The 26,458-nt window shown below is 37.6% G+C and overlaps 1 protein-coding gene and 1 long non-coding RNA gene across 3 annotated transcripts in view; one reads left to right on the forward strand and one right to left on the reverse strand.

Moving 5' to 3' along the window:
• The window catches only part of ZBTB20 (zinc finger and BTB domain containing 20), an 853,596-nt gene that overhangs the window by 635,579 nt on the left and 191,559 nt on the right, over window positions 1–26,458 (reverse strand). Inside the window, exon 3 of the mRNA XM_014546952.1 lies at window positions 17,609–17,651. The gene's annotated coding sequence lies outside the window, so the exon portion shown is untranslated. The remainder of the gene's footprint in view (window positions 1–17,608; window positions 17,652–26,458) is intronic.
• Window positions 21,590–26,458, forward strand: part of LOC102264156 — a 158,808-nt gene continuing 153,939 nt past the window's right edge. For both annotated transcript variants that reach the window (XR_314121.1, XR_314122.1), the window contains exon 1: window positions 21,590–21,659. This is a non-coding gene — a long non-coding RNA (uncharacterized LOC102264156). The remainder of the gene's footprint in view (window positions 21,660–26,458) is intronic.

Here is a 26,458-nt window from a genome sequence, read left to right on the forward strand (position 1 = left end):
ACATACTTTTCATTTTATATCCTGTGTAGTATTTTTAAAAATTTTTTTACCATGTGTATATATTTTAAAATAAAAATACCAAAATAAATTGTTCAGTGTAGTAGTAAATGGCGAAAAGTATACTAAATGGAAGTAAGAAGTGCTGCATTACTCAGTTCCCCACTCTGTCTAGATCTATTCAACAGTGTTTCCATTTCCGAATCTGTAAAATAATGGAATTAGACTTTAAAGATAATATGTAAATTATCTTATAATTCTAACAGTTTATACTTTATGTCTTAATAATCCAATCCAGAATAGTCATAAAATATGTTTGAGACTGAAATATTTATGTTGAGCTTCTATAGCTACCACTATTAACAAATCTCTATTTAGTACTTTATAGACAGACTGTAGGCATGTCTTTATGACAACAGAAAACAATGTATATGCGGAAAATTTTGACAAACTGAATAAACTAAATACTATCTTAAATACTACACTCACTATGCAAATAGTGTTTCTTGATCTCAATGGTTTAGTTCTGCCAAGGTGTTGAAATATGCCAAACAAGATTGATCAGAAATGTATTTCTTATATATTCACTGATAACTTCCAGCCATGGCCCAGGAGTTTTCTTGAATGTATTCTTTTTTTTATTATTGATTGATTGATTTTAGAGAGGAAGGAAAGGGAGAGAGAGAGAGAGAGAGAGAGAGAGAGAGAGAGAGGTTTGTTATTCCACTTATTTAAGCAGTCATTGGTTGAATCTTATATGTGCCCCAACCGGGGATTGAACCTGCAGCCTCAGGACCGTGCTCTAACCAATTGAGCTACCTGGCCAGGGCCTTGAATCTATTCTTGATATGTGCTCTCAAATATACAGCTTGAGTAGAATAAAATATCAAAATTGGTTTATAATTCAGGTATATATTGCCACAAGCACTCTTTAATAATTTGTGACATTCTATAACACTATAGTGCTATAGTATTATAGAATAGCACAAGGTTACACTATATCACAAGGTATAAGGGGTACTCTGAATCTTTTTAATATGTGATATTTGAGGCTTTAGTATGATAATGACCTTCTTCTATTGTGAGTTAATATTCTTTGTCACTTGAATAGTTATTTTTAAACCAAAATCTCAGTTATGGTCTGGAGGACAAATTATATGGTCACCTAAGTTACACAGTAGAAATTGTACACTGTGGAATTTCTGAGAAAAAAAGTAGTTCTTTCCTCCATTTCTGGTTCCCATTATTGTGATAAGAAAAGAATCATAAAAATTTCCTTGGTAAGATTCAATGGTATAAGTTATAAAAATGTTGTGTTATTAATCCCACCATAATTTGTTTTATAAATTAGAATGTAGGTAAAGCCTATAAACATTATACTGAGACACTTTTAGTTTATCTAGTGAAAAAAAATTTTTTTAACCCAACCACCTAAAACAACCATTTTTGAAAATATTAATCTGTCTCTGTTTTTCAAATGCTCAGTGTAGACTGTCTACTTCCGTGTGCAATTTTTTTCATATAGTATCAGCCTAGGTCATGGTAATACTGTCATCTGTTATAGCAGCAAGCAATGGGAAAGTAATAATGCCGTGAATGCAATGTTGATTAGACACATTAAACTCAGGAAAATTCAATCAAATCTCATCAATTTCGATAATTTACCACCACATGTCCTTTTCTAGTTATGGATAAACAATTTAATTTTGAATGAAGCATTTGGAGAAATATCTGCTTCAGAACAAAAGTAAGATGAGAAAAACAGATTTCCTGTGCTCAATTCACATGGAAATATAACTCAAGAGCTCAATGTTAAATTGTGGCCTACTATGAGACTAACATAAAAAGTCAAATATAAGGATATTCAGTTTGACCTTCCATTTTCATTCACAGCCTTTATATATAGGAAAAAAAGGTGTGATGATACTACTAGAAAAGACAATTTGTCAAAGGGAGAAATGATGATTTAAGAATCCCTATAGCTCCTCTACCCGGCCACCAAAGTGGGCAATGGAATTAACTGACAAGAACAGCCAAGAGTAGCAATGAATTCAGTCCCTCTCTTTGTGGCCAACTAACTTCGGCTTTCACAAATAACAAGTCTGGAAAATTTTAGTGATATATATTTAAACATTTTAAATCCATTCCTAAATGCTTATTATTGCCATGTTTACTATCAGGATAAAGAGGCAAGGAGGCAGGTGGGGGGGGGGGGCATGTCACTTGGTTGTCCCTGAAGCAGACTTCCTAATTGTATGTTGTTAATAGCTAACAGACAGGATGTGCATGCCCTTGCCCCTCTACTCTAATGCATACACACCTTGGAGACATAACCCTGAACAGCCTGTAAGAATACAGAAATCGAATTTCCTATATTCCAGATCTTCCCTTTACCAACTCCTTCATATTATTTAGCTCTTAGTTCAAGCATTATTTCCTTAGAATGCTTCCTTCTCAATATTTATGTCCTATGAGCATACAATTATGTGCTATCCAAAACAGAAGTGCACCAGAAGACCCGCGACTTGAAAGAATTGTTCAGTAGGGAAGACCTGTCACAATTCTATAAACACTCTACTATTTACCGACTTTTAAAATTCAAAGTTTTATTGAGTATTGTTAAAGAATACACACTGGTAATATCCCACAATCATGAGGTAAAAGGACCAACAAAGCTTCTAGTTCTATTCCAATTATTTTAGGAATGGCTTATTTTGCTCTGTTCTCTCTTCCACTCTTACCCTAATAGTAGGTCACTCTTTATTTCAGGAAAAGGAAACATTTCAACAGCTTGAGAATCAATTTGGGAGAAGTAAAAAGAATGCAAGTGTTTCAGTTGGGCACAGCTGAAATTAAATTTTGTCTCAGGCACTTACTAGCTATAGAAAGTTAGAAATTGACCTCTCTAAGTCTTGCTTTTTCAATCTGGTCCTGAACATTCATCACTTTCAGTTATCATTTAATGAATGTGTATTCTTTATATATAGCCAGATTCATAATTCTCTAATAGAGACCTTGCTTATGTTAAATAGAGAGATTAGATTATCTCATTATTTCAATATGCAATCATCTAGTACAATGTTTTTTCAGACTTTAAGACACTAAATTTGAGGTGCGTAGTAGGCTTATCTATATATATAAAAGCCTAAGTAACCGTCGCAACCGAAACAACCAAACAGACGACCGAATAGGCTGCGTGGGGTGACCAGGCCGGCAGGGAGGTTAGTGAGGGCCGACCAAATGACTGAACAGCAGGCTGCATGGGGCAACCAGGCTGGTTAGGGGCGATCAGGCAGGCGAGCAGTTAGGGGCAATCAGGCAGGCAAGCAGAGGCAGTTAGGGGCAACCAGTCAGGCAGGCGAGTGGTTAGCGGTGATAAGGCAGGCAGGCAGAGGCGGTTAGGGGCGATGAGGCAGGCAAGCAGAGTGGTTAGGGGCAATCAAGCAGGCTGGCAGGCAAGCAGTTAGGAGCCAGCAGTCCCAGATTGTTAGAGGGTGCAAGCAGGGCTGAAGGACTGTGCCCCCACCCCCCCTGCACAAATTTCGAGCACCGGGCCTCTAGTAATCATTATAAAAAACTTTTCTGTAATTCGTGATTTAGATCATGAGTAAAGTTATTTGAAAGTCCTATGGACTAAAAAAAGTATATTTGGTTTCTCAACACACATGGAGTCACAGAAAAGCTGAGTGATACCAACATTAGCTTTTAATTTTGCACTGTATTTTGTGGTATCCGTGTTGGTTACCTCTTCTGTGTCTCAAGTTTAGCATCTATAATGAAGAGAAAATTCAGTAGTTTAAAAGAGTATGAAAGAGAATGACTCATAATTCAATTAAATCCATAAAAAATATCACAGTGCCAAGGCAACAAGTATTCTATAAATGAACAGATAAACTCTGTCAACCACAGAGAGGAGAAAGGATTACGATATGAGTACGTAAATAAGCCTTCACAGATATTCACTACAGTAAAATAAAGTTATTCTCTATAGTGCATGATTAATAAAAAGTTATTCTTAAATTAAACATAATTTAAATCAGTTGTCAAATGAAAAAGTATGTGGCTGAAAAACTGCATTTACAAGTAAGTATTCCTATTTTGATCAATGAAAATTTAAATATAGTATCAAATGACAAATTTACAGGAGAAAAATAATCAACTTTTTTTTGGCCTAGGGTATATCCTATCCTGACACAAGTGAAACCTCTAATAAGTATACATTGGTCAGCTTGAGACATCAAACTAGCATGATTAATGATTGTTTGAACTGTCTCCAAATATCCAAAATTAACCATTTCTTAAAGCAACACTGAATTATTTGCTACATAAGATGAAGACATTATAAAAGCAAGACACTTGGTTAATTGTTAGTTTACTTATTTTTCTGTATATATCATCATGTACTTACTTAAATCTCAAAATTCAGAAGACCCTAACTCATTTACATTTTTATCTTCAAAAAGTCACGACATACAGTACAATCTTGTTTTGATGTTCTTCACATAAAAGAGAATAATAAATAGTGTGAAAAGTTCAAATACTTTAGGAAAAAATATTTTTAGGGATGAAAGGTCTAGCCACACATTTGTACCCTAAATATATAGGAATGCACATATTTACAAAATTATAAATTATTTTCATAAATTATTTTAAAGACCCTCAAAATCATTAGGATGACACATTTGAATATTCATCATTAAATATTATATGTTTATAGCAAGAAATATTGAAGAATTTATCTAAGGAATAGAAAAGATAAATTACATTATTATTTTTTTTACTTAAGAGATGGGCACTAATCACTGACTATTAGTAAATAAAATTGTTTCTATAGTTAATAAATTTTTGTTAGTCAACCTACTAGTCACCAAATATTCCAGAGGTGGAAATAAATGACTCTTACAACTCAAGAGATGAACCTATTTGTATTTGCGTTGTTTTTAAAGATACTGGTCTCTTAACACCACATAAGCTCAGCAAGATATTCTATATAATAAAGAGGTAATATGCAAATTGACCCTCATGCCCTCACATCATCACAAGATGGCCACCCCATGTCATCACAAGATGGCCACCCCCACGTTGTCACAAGATGGCCAGCAGGGGAGGGCAGTTGGGGGGACCAGGCCCGCAGGGGAGGGCAGTTGGGGGGTGACCAGGCTTGCAGGGGACGGCAGTTGGGGAGATTGGGCCAGCAGGGGAGGGCAGTTGGGTTGAAGTGATTGGGCTGGCAGGGGAGCAGTTAGGTGTCAATCAGGCCGGCAGGGGAGCGGTTAGGGGGTGATCAGGCTGGAAGGCAGAAGCAGTTAGGGGCAATCAGGCAGGCGAGTGGTTAGGAGCCAGCAGTCCTGGATTGTGAGAGGGATGCCCGATCTGCAGTTGGACATCCCCCAAGGGGTCCCAGATTGGAGAGGGTGCAGGCTGGGCTGAGGGACACCACCACCAGTGCATGAATATAGTGCACCAGGCCTCTAGTCTATATATATAAAAGCCTAAGTGACCGAACAACTGGTCACTATGATGCACACATTTTTATCTTCAAAAAGTCTAGTGATCAGGCTGGAAGGCAGAAGCAGTTAGGGGCAATCAGGCAGGCGAGTGGGTAGGAGCCAGCAGTCCTGGATTGTGAGAGGGATGTCCGATCGGCAGTTGGACATCCCCCGAGGGGTCCCAGATTGGAGAGGGTGCAGGCTGGGCTGAGGGACACCACCACCAGTGCATGAATTTAGTGCACCAGGCCTCTAGTCTATATATATAAAAGCCTAAGTGACCGAACAACTGGTCACTATGATGCACACTGACCACCAGGGGGCATACACTCAACACAGGAGCTGCCCCTGGTGGTCAGTGTGCTCCCACAGTGGGAGCACCGCTCAGCTTACCAACGGGTGCCAGACGCCGGGTTCACGCAGGTGGTGTGAGCCTCAGTGCTACCAAGTGGCGGTAGTAGCAGGCACAGTGGGGCTGGGGTTAGCGGGAGTGGCTCCTGGCTCCTCCCCAGCCTCCTGTTTCTTTGTACACTACTACATCCCCTGACGGGTCCTGGATTGGGAGAGGGCGCAGGCCAGGCTGAGGGACCCCACTGGTACACTGGGCCTCTAGTAGACTATAAAAGTATTTATATAATCAGGTGAAAGGTGAATACAGTTACATAAATTGCTAGAACAATTTTCATTGAATGAATGATTAAAACAAAAAAGAATGTTTAAATAGGATCACTATAAAACAGACACCTTAAATTTATCAATTATTAATATTAAATAGTTATACTACAAATAAGAGAATTGTTATTGAGGAGCAAGTGATTCAAAAGTAAATATTTGTAATGACTAGGTTATGGAGTGTTTCTTAAATTCTTGCATCTTTTTAGATAAGCTACATGCTCTAGTCAAAGTAGACAGTACTAGTAAATATGTGAGAGCTAGAGCAAATAGGTAGAGAAAAAAGGATCTATAAAGTAAACCATGTTAAACATTTTATTGTATGGTTTCAAAGTAGAATCACAATGATGAGAATAAAGAGAAAAAAGGAGGAGGAGGAAGAGAAGGAACAGAAGAAGGAGGAGAAAGAGGAGGCAGAGGCAGAGGCAAAGGAGGAGGAGGAGAAGGAAGAAAAAGGAGGAGGAGGAGGAGGAGAAGAAGGAGGAGGAGAAGGAGAAGGAAGGGGGAGGAGGAGGACTCATTTTAATATCAAAGTGCTTTGTTATATATGTTATATGGTCACATCTAATTTATAGATTAGCAAATTGAGCCTAAAAGCACAAGAGGGACTGCCCAACATGTCATAGTTAATAAGTGATATTGCAGACACTTGAATCCAAATCTTTTATTTCTAAAACCCCATACTTTTTTTTATTGTTTAAAGTATTACATGTCTCCTTTTTTCCCCATTCACCTACCCCCCAGCCACTCCCACCCCCGAGGGCAAGCCCCCACCGCCCCAGTGTCTGTGTCCATTGGTTATGCTAATATGCATGCATACAAGTCCTTTGGTTGATCTCTAAACCCCTCCCCCTTCCCCTGTCTTCTCTCTAAAACCCCATACTTTTTCCACAATAATATTGCCTCTTTTTTCCTGGAAACCAGAATTATGCACTAAAATTCTTAAATATCATCATTAAAATAGAAATTCCCTAAAACCACTGTTGAGAGTGCCACATTTATAAAAATCAAAATCATCATTTTAAAAATTGTTGTTGTTACATAAATTTAAAGAGGACAATTAATCTTTGAATCCCCTCAATTCTTAATATAGAATCTTGGCTTCAGGTGAATTGTACACTATGGAGGAAAAAAAAAAATAAGAACCTATAGACACATAGGAAAGACTTAATTCAGATTGGAGGAGTCGGTGAATTTCCCTCTGAGGAGATATTTTATAATAAATTATAATATGATACTTCACAGGTTTACAGTCTAGCAGAGGAGAAAAACATTAAAGTAGTAACCACATCACCACTTATTTACATCTGAGGTCTACTCACAATCCGTGAATATACCACATAATTCCAAATTTAACTCATTTGGTGATGTTGCTCCTGAATCTGAAAATTATCTCCTTTCTCCTTGCTACTTACCTAAGTCCTATGTTTTATATTTTTTCAAGGCTTATCTCAAGTCCTATTTCTTACTTACAGCTCACCAAGCCCTCTACCTCCACTGAATATCTTTAGCACTTAATGACTTTTCAGTCATGGCAAATGGATTTCAATCTTAAATCCAAATTCCATCAGTTGGTAATGGTTATCGAAAGTGTTGTCTTCAGCAAGATTTTGAGGTCAAGTTCTGGTTTGACAGCAAAGAGAACCATGATGGATTAGTCACGACCTTTACAGACAGTGAAGGGGAGGAAGGGGCATCAGGTCTAGAACATTTATTTACAAAAGTACATAACTTTTTTTTTTAATTTATAGTGTTAATTTGACACCAAGTACAGGTGTAGAGCATGCATTTAATACTGAGATGTATATAACATCTCTTCAGGTATGCCATAAGATTCTTGTAAGCAAGGATCATATATGCTTCTTTATGTCCATAGCAATTAGCCATGCCTTGCAAAATAGATCTGCTGTTGATAATGTTGAAATTTTTAGAATTCCCTGTTATTACTATTATTCATAAACTCCATTTATCTCTTTGCTTCTCTCAAGAGATTATCAATATTAAAGCTATTGTGAAGGAAATTTGTAAGACAAACTAGAAACTAAGTAAATATGTTGTCTTTAATTTTTTATTGATTTTTTTTTAGAGAGAGAGGAAGAAACATCAATGTGTTGTTCCATGTATTTATGCATTCATTGGTTGCTTCTTTTATGTGCACTGACTGGAGATGGAACCCACAACCTCAGCATATCGGGAAGATGCCCTAACCAACTGAACTACCCAAGCAGGGTGTAAATATGTTGTCTTTATCATCTCCAGGTTCAAATTAAACATCAGGAAATTAGTAATATTTAAGAATTAAGTAGATGCCTGCCAAATAATATAGTGGAACAAAGGAAAGATAAACAAGCATTTTAAATGTATATAAACCTTTAAAAAGTTCCAAATTTATGTATTTTAAGACATACTTTGTTCATTATGTCCTAAAATTTTTATCCATTTTAACAGACTGCATCTTCTTGCACATAGTAAGTGTTGAAGAAATGTATGCTGATTATTTTAGAGTTACATTTTACATTCCGCCTGTTAAGCAAATGTATTTATCATATTTCAGAACAGCTCACAGTTTGTTATACATTAACTGCTCATTCTCTGTGCCAATAAGACTGTGCTGGAACAGCAAATAAATTTGGTGTGTTCATTTAAATGATTCTGCAAACCACAGGCTACCCAGTTGTATAATGATAAGAGAGCCCCAAAGCCACCTGATCACATTATACTCCCTTATTTTTTTGGACTAGCATGGTCAGGACTGTCAGGATCTCAATACTGAGGAGAATGAGAAGGAAAAGTATACCTCAGCCACAATCATGAAAAGGGGTTTTATTAATTCAGGCACCAATGATGATGTGGCTAGATTGGAAGGAGAATGAAATATAGGATCTAAAGTGCTTTATCTGCTCCAAGACCAATGCTGGTTTTGGCACTTCTCTCACTTCAGTGAGTTGCAAAAAAACAAGCAGGTGCTAGCAATCTGAGATACCACATGCCAGCTACAGCTGCTTCAAACTGATTCAATTACATCTGCCTGAATAGTCCCAGGACATCAAACCAGTTGAAGAGATCCATAGGTTGTAAGGAGACCTAGTCTATCCTGGACCAACCACCTGCAAATCTCCAGGTTTGGCTATAAGTGATCATTTATCCCTAGTCACAAGGAAAAAAAAGACAGAAAAAATGTAATTTTAATTCACTTTAAAGTTAAAAATTGATTGAAGAGAGCATAAATGGCCCCTTTGAATTTTCATGTTTAAAATCTGACAGTAGCTGAGGTTTTAAGAATTATCTTGAAACAGCCTGATTTCGTGAGAACATTTCCCAAATCACTGGGTACAGCACATTTACAGAACATGCTCTTGGGATCCGGACTTCACTCCAAACCTTGTTTGTACAAAAAGGGGCCAAGCAGCTGGGAAATTCTGGAGTGGAGTGTGTCCTCATTAGTTCCCATCTGCCACCAGAACTCAGCTCATGGCAAGTTTGGCTAAGTCCTGGTGTACTCAGGTCCAAATGTGGGTCAGTTTTAATTACACTATACAGAATTCAGTGTGCAGTTTTAAATCCTTATTATACAGCACAGAGGAATGGGCAGCTCTCCAGCTAATCAATTTTTTAAAAGTACATATATAAAATTTTTAAACCAGGCTACACAGACAGTGGGTGGAAAAAAATCTTATAAATGAGTACAAGGGTTACTTAAGAGAATTATTTGCAAAAATGGGTCATGAACAAGTTCTGCTTTCAAACTTCAAAGTGAGAAACAAACTGTTCCATTAGCGAGATAGGAAAGTTAAATAAGGTACACAGCGCCCCTTGCTCTTTAGTGTGAATGAGTAACATTGAGGGTGTGGCCTGTTTATAGTAAACACCTAGAGGAGCACATAAGCATAGACAGTCCCTATACTGTCACTCTTCACACCTAGGTGCTTCATGTTTATCACTCATGGAATGATGGCAGAAAAGAAAAAGAAATCACAAACTGCCTGTTAAAAGATGAGGGAGAGGAAGGAGAGAGAGAAAAGGAGAGCAGAGTGCACACGTACTTAGTAGCAAACCCTGGGCATGACTTGGCTCTTCATGCCATCCACACAAATTGAGGCCAGAATAATCCATGCAGTCTATGCTCAGCATTCGTCCTGTCCAAAAGCTTCATCAGTGCAGGAGAGCTAAAACACTAAGACTTCAAGACAATGGTCAGCAAAATATCAGGAGTGAATGCCCAGCCAAGTGGCTCAGTTGGTTGGAGTGTCATCCCTTATACACCAAGAAGGTTGTGGGTTCAATTTCTGGTCAGGGCACACACCTAGGTTGCAGTTTCGATCCCTGGCTCACAATGATGTTTCTCTCTCTCTTTCTCTCAAATCCATAGACATATCCTTGGGTGAGGATTTAAAAATATATATATCAGGAGTAAAGATGTAGGCCAGTGATGGCGAACCTATGACACGCGTGTCAGAGGTGACACGCGAACTCATTTTTTTGGTTGATTTTTCTTTGTTAAATGGCATTTAAATATATAAAATAAACATCAAAAATATAAATCTTTGTTTTACTATGGTTGCAAATATCAAAAAATTTCTATATGTGACACAGCACCAGAGTTAAGTTAGGGTTTTTCAAAATGCTGACACGCCGAGCTCAAAAGGTTCACCATCACTGATGTAGGCAGTCAATATTGGGTACTTATGCAATGGCATAATGAATCATTTTTGATAGATAAAATGTCCTTTGGCACAAGCACTACTGACCAACAAAAATCCACCTTAAATGCTCAAAGTACTTTTTAGATTTTTGACTGAATTTTTATGCAGCTTATCCATTAAAAATGTGGCAAGGAATTCTGGGTTTAAATATTAGCATTGAACATTTACTAGCTGTGTGATCTTGAAAAAATTGCTTATTCTCTCCTGTTTCACTTTTTTCACATGTAAAATGCAGAAAATGATGTCTACTTAATAGATTGTTGTAAAAATTATCAATGTTGCCCTAACCAGTTTGGCTCAGTGGGTAGAGCATCGGCCTGCAGACTCAAGGGTCCCAGATTCAATTCTGGTCAAAGGCATGTACCTTGGTTGCGGGCACATACCCAGTAGGGAGTGTGCAGGAGGCAGCTGATCGATGTTTCTCTCTCATTGATGTTTCTAACTATCCCTCTCCCTTCCTCTCTGTAAAAAAATCAATACAATATATTTAAAGAAAATTATCAATGTAATATATGTCAAACATCTGAAATATAAAAGTCACTTGATCAATGTTAACTATTAACACAATTATTGAGTTGAATTGTGATCCTACCCTAAAAAGTAAAAAAAAAAATATATATATATATATGTATGTTTGATTTCTAATCCCAAGTATCTCAAAATGTGACCTTGTTTGGAGACAGGGCTTTTACAGAGGTAATCAAATTAAAAGTGAGATCATTAGAGAGGACCCTAATCTAATGGGACTGGTGTCCTTATTTATAAAAAGGGAAATTTAGACACAGAGACATATACACCCAGAGGGAAGTTGATGTGAAGAGACACAGGGAGAAAACGATGATCTACAAGTCAAGGAGTGGGGCTGGAGCAAATCTTTCCCTCACAACCCTAGAAGGAACCAACCTTGCTAAAACATTGAGTTCATACTTCTAGTTTGTGACAAAACAAATTTCTCTTTTTTAAGCCATCCAGTTTTTGATACTTTGTTACACAACTAATACTCAACCAAGTAAACATTTCATTGGTCATTAATATTTACCTTGACTAATCATGGTAAAAACTGTACACTTGACATTAGGCAAGTCAACTTTATCAACTCTGCTAAGTAATGGTCTATCCATAAATTAAATTAAATCTAGTACTTTTTCACATGCTTGTTTTCTGATTACTGCACTAAAAACAGCCTGGCAGGAAAAAATATATAACAAAATAAAATTGGTTTACTATAATTACGATCATCTAGTTTTTAGTAAATATAATTAGGGAAAATCATACATACAAATTTACAAATCTACTTTTCTACTGTTGAGGGAGTTTGCAAAGGAGGATATCAGGACATTTTACTACCCTAATTTCCTTCTCACAAAAAAAAAAAAGACAGCCAGCTTCTAAATGCCAACTATCAACACTACACCTGGGGCTGCTTAGACTGCAACAACCTTGCCAACAGAACCACCTTCAATTAAATAGGATGCATGCAAGAGTACATGGATTAATTGGCAGGTTTGGATTCTTCATTGTTTGCAAAAGATTGGGGTCTGACTTTCAACAAGAACTGATAGTTGCCGGGAGTTGTATCAACGGCCTTTCTTTTGCAAAGTACATTTCTAAAACCATTGGACCTTCTAGTGGATGTGATTGTCCTCATCTTAAATGTTTCTTTAAATAGACCTAGCCTTCTACAGAAAGTAGTATGCATAGATAGAAATGGTGAGTCTAACCACAATGAACTGAGATACTCAACTATTATCATCAAAGACATAACTTTGCCAAAATTAACTTTCTTAATGGGTGAATCTCACACTTCCTCCAAATTCTTATAGTGCCTATCATAACAATCTTTATATCCTATATAATAAAAGGGTAATATGCAAATTGACCCTAACAGTGGAATGACCGGTTGCTATGACACGCACTGACCACCAGGGGGCAGATGCTCAACGCAGGAGCTTCCCCCTGGTGTTCAGTGTGCTTCCACAGGGGGAGCACTGCTCAGCCAGAAGCCAGCTCATGGCTGGCCAGCATAGTGGCAATGGCGGGAGCCTTTCCCGCCTCCGCAGCAGCACTAAGGATGTCCAACTAACGGCTTGGGAGTGGGCCTAAGCTGTTAGTCAGACATCCCTCAAGGGCTCCCAGGCTGCCAGAGGGATGTCTGACTTCCAGCTTAGGCCCGCTCCCTGGGGGGAGCGAGCCTAAGCTATCAGTCGGACATCCCCTGAGGGGTCCCAGACTGTGAGAGGGCACAGGTTGGGCTGAGGGACCTGTATCCCCCGAGTGCACGAATTTTCATTCACTGGGCCTCTAGTTTTAACATAAGGAAAGAGGAGAAAAGTAATATGTAGTGGATGTCATGCACTAAATATTTTATATAATCTACTTACTCCTTATATCCATTGTTAAAAGATAGACATTGTTACCACCATATTTTGGACAAGAAAACTTGAGACTTAGTAAGGTTAGGCAACCCTAATTCTGTCACATTGTGGAACTGGGATGTCAATGCACATCATTTGGACCTCAAAGATTTTAAATTCAAACTCATGCAAGAGATTTAGAGTTCAGAGATCCCTGGCATTCAAGATGTTGATTTATTTAAGGTATGCACAGACTCCTTTAAAGCATATAAAGTCATTTAGTAATGTCTTGCTAAACCTGACTTGGTTTATTCTCCTTATAAAGAAACTAGTTATTCACAAACACAAACTAAAAGGCTTCAATCAATTTATATCAAATTAATCCCATTATAAGAATATCTGAAGGTCTTTTAGATTCAGTACAGTGATACCTATTCTATGGTTAGTGTTCCAGCAACTTGAAACAATCCATTTATTTCCTGGAGATAAGCAATCAACTCTCCAATCACTAGTAGAAAAAAATGTTTAATTGTAATATTTTTACACATGAGTTATCTCACACTAGACCAAGAATCTAGAGCTCTGGGTTCAAATCCTAGTAGACTATATAACCCTGACAATTACATGAACTTTTCTGAGCTTATTTTCTTACCATGGATGAAATAAAGATGTTAGATAGATGACCATAAGGGCCCTTCAAGTTCTAATGCTAGATGATTTTTAGAATCTCTTCAAGCCCTAGAAGCAGAGGTAACTTTGGATAGAACCTTTAAGACAATCAAGTGACAATGCCCAGACCAGGATCACTCTTTTCGGACAATTAGATAGTCTTTCTTCAGTATCAAAGTGATAGCAGTGAAGATAGTGGTGATAGAAATAACAGTAGTGTCACTAAGATTTATTGAGCACTTGCTATGTGCCAAGCACCAAACTAAGAATTTTACCTGTATTGTGTTATATCTAACTCAACATAACAGTATATGAGGTAGATACTATTATTTCTCCAATTTTAAAAATGAACTAACAAAGGAACAGAAAGGTTAGGTAACTTGACTAAGTCTATAATAATAATAAATGGTGAGGCCAATACAATCTTTGTTGATATACCCTTGTCTTCTACTAGCCTGTATGCTCTCTGAAGGCAGGCACTTTGCTTTATTTCTTTATTTATTTCCCGATTTATTTTTATCGATTAGAGAGAGAGAGGAAGAGAGAGAGGAAGACATCGATTTGTTGTTCCACATATTTATGCATTCATAGGTTGATTTTTTTATGTTCCCTGACTTTGGATCAAACCTGCAACCTTGGCGTATCGGGACAATGCTCTAACCAACTGAGCTACCCGGCCAAGGCCAGCAAGGACTTTGTTTTATTCTTAGCCTAGCACTGTCAGGCAAATGGTAGGGTTCCATTTACTATGTGGAATAAAAGGAATGAAGGAAATGAGGAGGGGAGAAGGAGGGAAGGGAAGAATGAAAGAAATTATATCTAGACATGCTATGTTCTAAATAAATGTTGATTTTCTTACTTTATTTCTTTAACCCTGAAATCACAGAAAATTCTTCAATTGTGCCCAGGAATCCTGGGGCTTGGTGATTTATCCCTCCTTGGTATTCCATACTAATTCCGGAACAAGTCACTGAAGAAGCTGCTGTTACTGGTTTAATATTCTAGTTAATACATGTTTTTGTCTTGTCTCTTAGTTTCTAATGTTGAGATCAACAGAGGAATATAGTTTAATCCACCACACTAACGTTCTAATAATAATAATAATAATAATAATAATGTCCTTGATATTGGTCTTTCACCCATTGGTGTCAACTAAGGAAAAAGAAAAACTGGTCCCAGTGGAAGGGTCCTTCCAAGCCTAGCAGCACCCGTGAATATCATATACCAGTGGTACCAAAATTTGAGAAGCCTAAACAAGATGGTTTGATACAATAGATACTGACTCATTATGCAACTTCTGCCATTCTTATGTGACTGACTCATGCCACACAAAATGGAACTTTAGAGTAGCCTATCAAAAGCAGGTTTTAATTATCTACTCTTGACTTTATCTATTTACAGTTAAAATTTAGTAAATAATAGAAACCATAATTATAAACATGTATACAGTAAACACAGGGCTCATTACTTCTGTTTACCAAAACAGTCACATATCTTTAATATGACCTGATCTCACCTGAGCCAAAGAAAGTCAACATACATTTTTCTGTGTGTTTCAGGAAGGTACAGATGGGAGTAGGAGTGGGGGAGAAAGAAGAAGGACGGGTAGAGGGAGAGAGAGAGAGAGGTCAAAGAGAATAAGCGATTGCTCAGAAACCTATAGCATTAATTATATAACACAGGAGATTAGTTTATTCCTATGCTGCAACATATTTCCACCGTGACAAGTTCCATTTAACTTAGTCATATTAAATATCTCAGCACTGTGTATAGAATAAGGATAATATAAAGAATTTTCTCATAGTCAACAAAAATGAATATAAAGTATATTATGAATAGTGTGATGTCAATTCTTAGTGATAATGAGGATCAATTCTTACATATTCATTTCTCATTTTAAGGAAAGAATTTATCAGTAGTCTCATCTCTGTCTAATCAGCATTATGAGAACTAAAGGAACGCCATAAAGTCCCATCCAAAATATTTAATGAGGAACAAGTTTCTAGGACTCTCTAGCCCTCTATTTTTATTATAATTCAGACATGTTTTATTCATGTATACATTCATTTAAAATTTATTGACCGCCTACTATGTACAAGGCATTGCATTAAGGGGCTGAGGACAATCTCTACTTATCTCAGCACCTATGTTTCCTACTTCCAAAGATGTTAAATTTATATTATGGTGATTTATTTTTAAAAACAGATTTAAATAGGTCAAGAAATGAAAAAGATACACCAGCTCTAAAGCTTTGTACTAAATACTGATAGAAACTCCTCAGCATTTTAATATGTTAATGAGATTAATGCCAGTCATTTGAATAAATTTTCAATATGGGGAATTTGGGATTACTAAATAAATTATTTAACTATACTTTTTATATTGAGTTGCAGCTTTTTATAGTGCATTTATAAAACTTAACTAATATAAGATACAGTCTATAATAGCTTGTTTATATTAAAATATAGATATTTATCAGAAAATATACAGAGCTATCAACTAAAAGAAACATCACTGACAGCACTTAGGAAAATACCAAGTGCCTAGAATTTGATGAAAGTAAAGAATAATGTTCCAGCCTTGAAAACTATATCTGAGCTGTATCCCCTTTTCTAAGAGTGCTATTTAATTTTCACTTTTTCTTCTTTCTCACTTACACCCAACTGCAAAAGAGACACATGCCCAAATCCAGAATTCATCTTACAATATACCCTTAAATTTTCTGAATACGCCCCATGTGTCCACTAATGGCCAAATGCTTTCAAATCTGTTCAGTTAAATGGATCAATAACTACATCCAGCCTCACATAGTGGGGTTGCCAACATGGTGAAATTGAGCCAAACACAAAATGTGTCTATCAGGACAAAAATTATTAGCAACCCACTTATCTGGAGAGATCTCCTTTCCACAGGTATCCTTTAAAGAAGTTAACATACATATAATCTAGGACAGTTAACTAAAAAAATATTTGAGACTCAGAATGACAGATTTGGGAGAAAATATTTGGGAGCTAAAATCAGTGAGTTTTACAAGTAATCAATATAATAGTTCAAGGTCTACATCAAGTAAGAATCTTTCGAACTCAGAGTATACAAAATACGTAACAGCACAAGCAAACTGCTGACATGCTTCTCTGTGCGCTCACTCATAAGACACAGCTGCAATCCACAACTGAGCAGGTGCAACCTAGCTTCTGAAAATTCCTGCCTGTTGCCCGGGAACCACAACACCGTACAGCTGAGATTTTAAACAGGTGCAAACATCTTTTTCCGTTTCCCTTCTGCTTGAGACAGTGCAGCAGACAGTACATCTGCAGCCATTCCTTACCTACAGCAATGACCACAGAATATAAACTCTAAAGCAGAAAAAAGTTTGAAAATAAAGCAATAATGTCAAAAACGGTGGTTCTGCAATAATTTGACCCCATAATTTGGCTTTAATAGTACAGTTCCATAAAACATTCTCTAATGCTTCACCAGCTGAATGTTTTGTAATTAAAATTATTCTGCCTCATCAAATCTTAGAAATGTTTCTTTGCTTCTTACAATAAAGTGCAAGGTGTATATAAAATGTACTATCCTTTGAAGCTGTCAATATTTACAAGGACTCAAAAATTAACATTTTCACATTATGAAATCTATAAACAATTTTAATACACAAAAATATAACAACATGTCAGTTAACACATAGATTTATGTAACTATAGATAATTCATATACATACCTGTGCAGCTATGGGACACAGACAGATGAGATTTATCAGGTACCTGAAATGCAAAACAAATATATAAGTAAAAATTCATTTTCTAAATAGAATCAGTTTTATGCTGAGACAATTTCTGCAGAGAAGTAGGAAATACTGCAGCGTTTAAAGAGGTGAGTTATTTTATACCTATATCTTCCCTAGAGGATATTTCAAATCACCTTAAATTCATGTGTGTGAATATATACACTCATAGAGTCCCTCACAGTGTTATCAAGACAAGCACCAGCAAGGGACTAAGACTCACCATGGCCTCTGAAACGAAAATGCTTTCACTAGAGAACGAGGCAAACACTTTAAAATGATTTTTTTTTTTTGGTATTCTTCCAAGACTATTGCCTTCCTAATACACATATGACTACTAATCTCTAAAATGAAACCACTCAGATTCATCTGTACTCAGTTTAGTATATTGGTGAGGAAGAAAGTTGCTTTTGTAGAGCAGTCCACAAAAAAATGCATAAATAAATAAAGTAAATTTGGAATGTTCATTAACTTCAGTTACAACAGCAAATAGATATGACATTGCTTGTTATGAGAGGGAATGTTAAAACCACACCAAACACTTTTGGAAAACTGACAATGAAGTGAGTGTCAATACAGAAAACATAAGTCCAGCTTAGACAAAAATACGCAGAATTTACAATTAGACCTGAAACACATCTGCATGTACTTGGAAACTGTAATGTAACATGCAGCCTCCACACTACTATGACCCTTAAAAATATTTCATAATTCTTTCTGAAAGCAAACTGAAGTGTTTAATTTATATACTTTTTTTCAGCATAGTGAATGACAGTAATATTAAAATCAGTAGGTCTAATACTTGCTTAAGAGTATATAAAGGTAATAATCAATGTTGATGATGGTTCAATAGAACACCCTTTTTATACACTTCTGATGAGTGTGTGAATTGCCAAAATGTTTCCGGAAAACTACTGGGTAGTATGTGTCAAGAACTTAAAGTTCAAAATCTGTAGTCATTAATTAGCTCTAGAAATCTATCTTACATAACTGAAAACAAAAAGATTTATGTTAAAATGGTAATTTTTATGATAGAGAAAAACTAAAAGCAACCTAAATGTCCAATAGTAGAAAAATAACATAAGAAAACATAACATATCAATGTAAAGAAATATTTTGTAATAATCCACAGGGTAACTGGTGGTACTATAATGTTATATAAACATATAGAGTAGCATTTGCATGGACATGATGAAATGGCTTAGAAGATGAAAAATAGAGCATACAAAAATGTTGAGTAATTATATCTGGATAATAGGGTGATGACTGATTTTAATGTTTCTATTTATTTTTATATATAGGTAATGTGTACAAAAACATCCTATATAATAAAACCCTAATATGCAAATCGACCAAACGGCGGAATGACTGGCGGAACGACCGGTTGCTATGACGCACACTCTAACCACCAGGGGCAGACGCTCAATGCAGGAACTGCCCCCAGCCTGCAGGCCCTGACCAGCCGCTGGGGGCGGGGCTGGCAGGCAGGCAGAGCCAGGTTGCCACCAGCCAAGGTGGGTGCCAGCAGGGGGTCCCCAATCATTCTGCCAGTCACCCCTCAGAGGAAGGTGAACGGTGGCGGCGATGAGGGTCAGGGCTGGCAAGCGGGCAATGCTAGGCCACCAGCCAAGGTGAGTGCCAGCAGGACCCCCCCGACTGCCCCGCAGGTTGCCCACAGAGAGATGCAACTGGTGGTGGCGGTGGGGAATGGGGCTGGTGAGTGGGTGGCACCAAGCCAACCAAGGCAGCTGCAAGCAGGGGCCCTGATCACCCCGCTGGTCGCCCCACAGATCGGTCCTGATTGCCGGCCAGGCCTAGGGACCCTACCCGTGCACCAGGCCTCTAGTCTATATATATAAAAGCCTAAGTGACCGAACACCGGAATGACCAAAACAACTGAAATGACTGGAACAACTGGTAGCTTGCATGCACTGACCACCAGGAGGCAGATGGTCAATGCAGGAGCTGCCCTCTGGTAGTCAGTGCGCTCCCACAGCCAACCTCCTATGGCCAGCCAACCTCCCTTGGTCCCTCCCCCTGTCTGGCAGGCCCTGGCCAGCAGTCGGCAGCCAGCAGGAAGGAAGGCCCCGGCCAGCAACTGGAAGGCCCTGATCAGCCCTGATCGCCAGCCAGACCTAGGGACCCCACCCGTGCACGAACTTCGTGCACTGGGCCTCTAGCCCTATATAATAAAAGCCTAATATGCCAAGTGTCCAGTCGTCTGGTTGTCCATTCAACCAATCAAAGCATAATATGCTAATGATATGCTAAGGCTGCTCAACCACTTGCTATGAAGTGCACTAACCACCAAGGGGCAGACAGTCAACTGGCTGACCAGTCGCTATGATGTGCACTGACCACCAGAGGGCAGATGCTCCAACCAGTAGGTTAGCTTGCTGCGGGGGTCCAGCTGATTGGGACTGAGCGAATCAGGCTGGACATCCTCTGGAGCCCTCCTGTGGTCCCTCCCCAGCTGGCCAACCTCCCGCATCCCTCCCTGGCCCTGATAGTGCACCGGTGGGGTCCCTTGGCCTGGCCTGCACCCTCTCGCAATCTGGGATCCCTCAGGGGATGTCAAAGAGCCAGTATCGGCTCGATCCTGCAGGCCAGGCCAAGGGACCCCACTGGTGCAGGAATTCATGCACCGGGCCTCTAGTTATTTTATAATAGGGAAAATTTTTAGTTGGCAGATAGCAGTGAAAGAAAAGTTATAAAGTGCCATATGGAAATCATAAATCTAACCTTCCTAAGGGAAGTCAATTACTTGAGTTATACATAAAATCCACCAAGTATACCCCACAGTGAGAAACTCATCCTCCTGTTTCCACACAGGGGTACAGCCACAGTTTCTTTCATCCCACTGCTTTAGAACCTATTCCAGTAATTCAATAGCACATTTTAATCATTTTAGTAAAGCGTCTTTAATTATGTAGAGTGAAATGATGACAAGAACAATTTAGGATTGCAAATCTGTTCAACCTAGTACACACTAATTTATTCACTAAGTAAATGATATGTAATGAGTGTCTATTACATGCAAAGTGCTGTGCTTGGTGCTATGATATGCTAAAAGATAAACTGGAATACATCTTACTTTCATAGAGCTAACAATTTAAAAGTGCTAAAAATGTTAATATACTTTCCTATTATTTTTACTGTAAACCCAAATTGCTCTAAAAATAGCCAAAAAAAAAAACACAAAGAAAAAACCCCAACAACCTGGAAAAACAAAACAAAAAAATTTACATACAGCTTACATAAAGATGTAAACATGCTACAGTTTAAGGCATTTGTGATAGATCTGGTATACTTTAAAGCAAGAAAACTATCAGATTTATTATTTTATATTATTAAGCAAAAACTGATATTTAAGTAATTAAAAAGTTATCCTAGACAGTTTGGTTCAATGGATAAAGCAATGACCCACGAACTGAAGAGTCCTGGGTTTCATTTGGGTCAAAGGCACATACCTTGATTGCAGGCATGATCCTTGGCCCTGGTTGGGGCACATGCAGGAGGCAACCAATCAATATGTCTCTGTCACATCAATGTTTCTCTGTCTCTCCCCCTCCCTTTCACTCTCTCTAAAAATCAGTGGAAAAATATCCTTGCATGAGGCTTAAAAAAAAAGTTATGAGTACATGAGTGTGTATCACTTATAAAATGCCGCTAGTAAATTACTTTAAATTGTAATTTTTTCCTTATATAACCTACTTTTTGTTAATAGAGAATTATGTAATAGGAGACCAGGTATGAAGGGATATTGATCCAATCTCTAATGCCAGATTTGTAAAATTATCTCAGATTATCTAAGGCCACATAAAACATATGCACAATTATTAACAAGCTAGTTATTTATTGGCAACCAAAGTAAATAAGTAAGTTTCTTGCTAACCTTGCCAAAGACACTATTATAACCCCACCACCAGGGAAAGAAAAGGAGGATAAGAATGTAGACAAGTGCTGAGAGAATCACTAACAACTAAAGGTAGGTAATGGTGGTGGTAAGGGTACCATTTCAGTTGTGCAGATAAAGTGATGCAGCATAGAGTTTCTCTCAACAGCTCAGTTTCCTTGTGGCCTGGAACCATAATTGTTATTTGCCCCTTCTGATGCTAGTGCCACATGATGGTTCTGAGGTTCAGCCAGTGGGTCAGCCTGTGTGGAGTGGAACCAAGCACTGAGAGAGGCTGTTCATGGGATCAATGATCCACAGATCTGGGTCTCACAGAGTTCTGGACAGCAACAGTTCTGTGAGGCAGGGTGGTGGTTAAGTGATTAGCTTTTGGTGTCAGGCAAACCTGGGATCAAATTCCAGCCCCCCATCCCCCCCCCTACCCCGTCTCTTCAATTGTGTGATCTTGAACAAGTTACATTTTCTCTGTCTGTAAAATGATATCTACCCTATAGGATTGTTTGTGTGTATTATGTTACAGTCGTTTAAAAGATCTAGCGCAGTGCCTGCTCGAAAGCAAGCATTGCTAAATGGAAGCTACTAGTACTGTCCTAGTTGTATGAGAAAAAGAGGGAATGTCTGTCCCTTTAAGGCAGTGGTTCTCAACCTTCTGGCCCTTTAAATACGGTTCCTCATGTTGTGACCCAACCATAAGATTATTTTCATTGCTACTTCATAACTGTAATGTTGCTACTATTATGAATCATAATGTAAATATCTGATATGCAGGATGGTCTTAGGCGACCCCTGTAAAAGGGTCATTCGACCGCCAAAGGGGTCGCGACCCACAGGTTGAGAACCGCTGCTTTAAGGTAAGGGGCTAAGCTAAGCAGGCAGTAGGGAGATAGAAAAAAATGGCTTTCTTGAGATATCACTCTGTATTCCACAACTCATTCACAAGCCAATCATGTGCTGGATGTTCACCGAACATTTCTGAATCAGGAAACTATAACAATATTGATAGCCACAATAAGCAATTCTAAACAGTCTTTTTAAACACCATCCCCTTTGGTAAAGAGGAAGATAGTAGGATCTAAATAGTAACATGTGCAGCAATTCTGTCCATTTTTCTGGGTGAAAAATGAAGGATCAATTTCCATATTTAACTAAAACAACAGGATTTGAAAAACGAGGACAAAATAAATGTAATTATCCAACTGGAATCAGGCTGAGGTGTTGTGGGTTCCTTAACAATCACTTGTGGACAGAATGCATACTGCTATTGTTCTCATCCTCATTTCTGCTGTGATTTGGAAGACAGCACAGATCCAGAACAGTTAAATGGTGTCTTCAGAATCCCATGCAGTTACCTAATCTCTAGAACTGTTTGGGTCACGTGAGGGTGAAGTTACTTACTATCAGCACCATCCCAAATGGAGTTACACTGTAGAGGATTTTTTTTTAAGTTCTTTTCACTTCTAGGTTGGCACAGCTGTTTCCCCAGTGGGAACTGAATAGGTCCAACACTATTGTGAAGTTTAGGAAATATATTTGTCCTCCACACTGAGCCTGGCTAGAGGTGAAAGAAGGAATTCTTAATGGTGCCTCTGGAGCCATTAATAAATCTCATAGCTAATTCACTTAGGACACTGAAAAGGGCTTTGGCTGGGTCTGCAAGGCCAGTGGCTCCATTAATGGGCTGTAAACCTAAATTTAGACTAAAAAACAGTTCCCTTATGACTGAATAAGCATCCTCACAAACATTTTAAGTGCTTTACATTTAAAATTTGATCTATGTTGAGAAAAGATTCCATTTAATCCCAAATACTTTAATTTTATTTAATATGTATTTACTTCTTCTAGACCCACTACTGAGCTGGGTGCTCTATCATTATTATATTGTTATTATAAAAATATAGACTTTAATCATCAATAAATCCAATTAATGTTTAAAAATTGAAGTTCCCTAACTTCTGTGGTTTATCTGAACAGAAAGACTATGAGGAGTAAGAGGAATTGTAATTTTAAAAGTAGACTTGAAAAACTTATTAATTATACTTAATTTTATAAATTACTGAGAATTAGACCTTTATGCTTAAAATCTATCTTTCTGTCAGACAAAGGAAGCATGAGAAGCAACAGTTATCTATTTATCAATTCTGAGAGTTGGAAACAGATAAAGAAAGTACAGTAAGGAAAGAAGAAGGAAATTATCCAAAAACACCCCTTATCCCAAGGGCATAGTTTGATCTGTCTAGATATTAAGTCAGACCAGCTATAATAAACCTACAAAATGCATGAAAAACTAAGTTTATAAAAAATGCTATATTTGAGTTTTCTAGCATTAATGGCTACTTCCTAAAATGAAACAAATTTAATATCAAAGTTTATATGTAAACATGATGAATTTAAACTCTCAGGTAGAAACCTGAACTACAAAACACTAATTGTTAATAACTCTATTTATCCTGTAATCCACACTTCAAAGTGTATTAAGAGGAAAATCACGTGTTTTTTATTTTAAATTAGGTGATTTTTTAAAAAATTCTTATATAAAAATTAAAGCGCTAGTCAAAAAAAATGAACAAAACTAGAATTTAGATAAACATTAAGAATTACATTTTCAAAATACTCTCAACTATGGAAAGGAATTATTTGCTCTTGGAGAATGTGAAAATTCTATTGACCTGCTTGTACACATACATTTTGGGGTCTTAGATAGGCATGATCTTCTCCAGAATCTGATGTTCTGGGCTTCATCTTGTTCTAATTATCATCACACGACTACACTGTACCTGACCTTCACCAAAGACTGTAAACTTGGGCGTAGCGTTTCTATCTTATTCACTATTACAACTCTAGTCCTTACCACAGGACCTAATAAACAGTAGGTGGCTTAAATATCAGTTAAAGGAATTTTGAATAAATTGTGTTTCCATCTATTTCTGATGATTAAGAAAATTCACACTGCATAAAATTAGGGAATGACATTCTTTTTAAAAAATACATATTTTTATTGATTTCAGAGAGGAAGGGAGAGGGACGGATAGAAACATCAATGAGGGAAAAACACTGATCGGCTGCCTCCTGCACACTTCCTACTAAGGGTTGAGCCCACAACCCCAGGCTTGTGCCCTGACAGGGAATCGATCCATGACCTCCTGGTTCATAGGCTGACGCTTGGCCAGAGCCACTCTGGCCAAGTGGAAATAACATTCTCAAACAAGTTGTTTTGCAGCCTTTGAAAGAGTAATAATCTTCCAACCTCTTTCACTTTTCCTTCCTTCTTTTCCTCTTAATCATTATAAAACTAAATGATGAGAATCTGAGTATCAGATGTTTACAACGGATTAGGAAGCCTGGTTGGTTTGGACCCACAGTGGGCAGAGGTGAGCCACCCAAATCCCACTTGTTAATAGACACCTGGTGTGGCCGAAGTTGAGACTCAGTTCTCTGAGAGAGTTCTGCAGCTCCCAAACTATTGTTTGTTTCTTCTACTCTCCCTAAGAGGCCACTTCTGGCTACTTTTCCTGAAACAGAACCTCCATTATTTTGTTCTTGTTGGCATTTATGAGAGTTTGAATAATTCATGTAGTTATTGGTGTATGTGTTTATTATCTCTCTCCCCCATGAGGCTGTACACCTAATGAGGTCACATCATTTTGCTTGGCACTCTATATCCAGGGTCTAGTTTAGTGCCAGGCGCACAATAAACACTCCATAAGTATTTGTCAGATGTATAAATATTAGGTGTGGAGCAGGAGCTTTCAATCAAGAAACTAAAACTAAGTAGTTAACAGCTACTCCTAGCCTTGTTTTCTCTACATTCCAACCCTATCTACCACATGAAAGCCTTGATACTATTGGTACTCATCTATTGTAAATTTCATTCAACCAGTAGCAAGTCAGGAACAATTCAAAGCAATTCTAGGTTGGCTGGAGGTCTAGAATGTGTAGGAGAAGCAATGGAATTGTAATGAGGACAGCTACCACTTCCAATTAAAAGTTTAGGATCTGAATTCCAGCTTACAAGCGTGTATCCTAGAGGAAATTTACATAAACTCCCTAATACTCAGTTTCATCTTATAGAAAATGTGAGAATTTTATCTAACACCATAGTGTTGAACGGCGATTGAATGAAGGTGTATCTCTGAAAGCAGCTGATATTTAGGAGAAGGGCTCACTACAAATTAGTTCCTTTACATTGGCCAGCCAGTTTCTGCAGAAAGAGAGATATGATTTGACTAACCCAGGAGCAGGCATTTTAGATAGAGAAAAATGGAAGAAACAGGGCTCAAAGGTAGAAAAAAAGTAAGTAGGTATTTAGGATGATACATTTTTAAAAAAGTGTAAGTCAGAGTGGTAGAAAGAAAACAGCAGTTAGAAATGGAAGAGATTTTAACATGCTAGAAAAATTGCCAAGAAATCTATTAGCTCTGCCCTTAGGTAACACAGCCTTCCCCTCCTATATATAATATATAAAATAATTGCTACTATTATAGTTAGGAGAAAAATAAACTGAAATGTACATTAAACACATATTAGAGATTTAACATTCTTCACATGATTTATCATGCTGGAAACTCAGCCTGTGTAAATATAGTCATGAACTTTATTATTTACTATGATAAAGTAACAGCATATCCTCCTCTATATACTACCTGCAGAGTTATAAAAGACAAATGTGTATTTGCTCTTTAGGTACAATTATGAGGCAGCAGAATATAGAGTTAGGCCCTTTCATTGCATTTTGTGCTTATTAAACAGTGGCTACCATGGGAAGGAAAGCTTGGTATCATGAAAACTTTATTGGAATTCTTTTTTTCACACATAATTGCTTTTATTTTCTCACTACTTTAAAGCTTATGTCAGTTCCCTCAATAAAATTATTT

This window comes from Myotis brandtii, unplaced genomic scaffold, assembly GCF_000412655.1.
Source record: "Myotis brandtii unplaced genomic scaffold, ASM41265v1 scaffold46, whole genome shotgun sequence".
Classification (NCBI taxonomy): Eukaryota; Metazoa; Chordata; class Mammalia; order Chiroptera; family Vespertilionidae; genus Myotis; species Myotis brandtii.